Source organism: Papaver somniferum, chromosome 7 (genome assembly GCF_003573695.1).
Source record: "Papaver somniferum cultivar HN1 chromosome 7, ASM357369v1, whole genome shotgun sequence".
Taxonomy (NCBI): Eukaryota; Viridiplantae; Streptophyta; class Magnoliopsida; order Ranunculales; family Papaveraceae; genus Papaver; species Papaver somniferum.
In genome coordinates this window covers 1859360-1861637 of record NC_039364.1, presented here as the reverse complement: position 1 = coordinate 1861637, position 2278 = coordinate 1859360, and positions in this window count along the sequence as shown.

Here is a 2278-nt window from a genome sequence, read left to right as displayed (position 1 = left end):
TTACGGAGGTATGTATGTTCCGAAAAGGTTTCAAGAAAATCAGATTAATAATCGCCCAAATATGTATGATGCAAAATGGATGCAGTTAACTTGTTTGTAGAAATGCTTGAAGAAAATTATGTTCTTATGCAATGGTTGCTTGTGTTGTGTGTTAAAAAGATTTATAAAAGGAAATGAGTTAATGTTTTTTCGTTAGATGGAATAGCGTTTCATGCTAACTACGGGTAATGATCCCCGAGAGTTAAATGGGTAATGATCCCCATGGGAACTTGTGTTTCCCGACCATCGATGGCGGATGTCCGTGCCGATAAACATTAGGTGGTGTACGAACCAAGGTTTTCGTACTGTGAATGAAACCGGTAATGATCCCCGAGAGCAAATGGGTATGATCCCCATAGGAACTTTTGTTCCTGACCATCGATGGAGGCTGTCCGTGCCGAGGAACGATAGGTGGGTGTACGAACCAAGGTTTTCGTACCGTGAAATCATGGTTTGAGGTGACTTATAAATATGTGAATAATGTTCTCGGAATCTAAGTTAAATGAGTTGTTGGAAATATAATCGGTGTTATGAACTCATTTGTGAAATTCAAATGGATGAATTGTTGAAAACAATATTGTTGTTGTGAATTGATGAGTTGTATCCTAAATGGATGATTTGATAAATGGTTTGTTGATAATAAGATAAATGTTGTGAACTCATGGCTTGTTGGTGACAATATTAACTTGTGAATCGTGTGTTGGAATCTCTATTGAATGATTAGTGGAAACCTTATTGGTTTTATGAACTCAAGCATTGAAATACGAATTGAAGCATTTGTAGGAAAAATCAATATTGTTGTGAACTCACGTGTGAAATCTATTTCAATGAATTGTTGAACTCAAGTGTGAACTTAAATGGATGAATTGTGAATTGATGTATTAAATCCAAAATGGATGATTACTTCACAATAATAATGGTATTATGAACTGATGTTTGGTTGGTGACAATGTTAATATGCTAATGATGTGTTGAAACTTAAATTGATGATTTGTTGATAATAATATTAATGTTATGAACTCATAGACTGAATTCTAAATTGGATAATTTATCGAAAATATTGTTGGTATTGTGATTCTTGTAATATATCATGGATACGTTGAAGTTGTACCATGTTTTTGTCATATTTTTTTCCTTGATAAAATTGATTATGTTTGCGCATCTTTAGAGAATTGGTAATCCATTCTACTGACCTGTCATCTCACCCCAATTGACATCCTTGCAGATTTATTAGCTAGAGTCGCGCAGCGGAAGCTGGGATTGAGTAGCTTAGTGATTTTGAAAAGGCGAGGGTACCCAAATATACCTCAAGATAAAACTTTTCCTACCTATAATTCCTTTCTCCGAAAATGATTGTCTATGAAGTGAGTCGAGACAATACAACTAATCGGTTCACACTTTGTGTGATCGTCTATGGATATGAGATCGAGACAACACAACAACGAAGTATGTTTACTTGATACAAAGGTTCGGACTTAACCAAACACAATAGGATTATTTATCAAGTAAATAGGAATTAACGTTTGCGTAATTTACTTTAATTATAATAAAACAATTATAATGCGGAAAATAAAAGTAAATGACACAGCAAGATTTTGTTAACGAGGAAACCGCAAATGCAGAAAAACCCCGGGACCTAGTCCAGAATTGAATACTCTCAGGATTAAGCCGCTACACAAAATTAAACTAACTTTGTATAGTTTAGACCAAGTAACTAACCCTATAGTTCACCTAGTTCCTTCTGTATTCCCACGCCTCCAACTTATAAATAAGTCACGTACTTGGAACAATTCCTTTGGTTCGTATTCCAAACAGTAAAGGAACAACAAATCTGTTTGGTATCAACTCTATTCAACTAAGTGATATGAGTCGGACAAAGGCTCTTCCGTTTATCTCAACATAAACTCCTTCGTCAGGTCCTTAGATCTATCTTATATTCAATCACCCAGAGGTAATCGATTAAGATTAAGCCAACAACACCTTTAATCCGAAGAATCGTGTTGATGCCGATCTACTCAATTAATCAATCCAATCTACCACAAGGATAAACTGATTATTAATTGGATCCTCTTTTACCGAAACAAGTATTGTGCACACCAAATATTATAAAACCCAAGTCAGATCTTCAATATCTTCTTTGTCTTCAAATCTTCTTAAATCTTCAATAAAAAACCTGCACACAATCTCTTGAATCTCTTGTGATCAATCACACACAGAACGGAGCCTGTTAACAATGGAT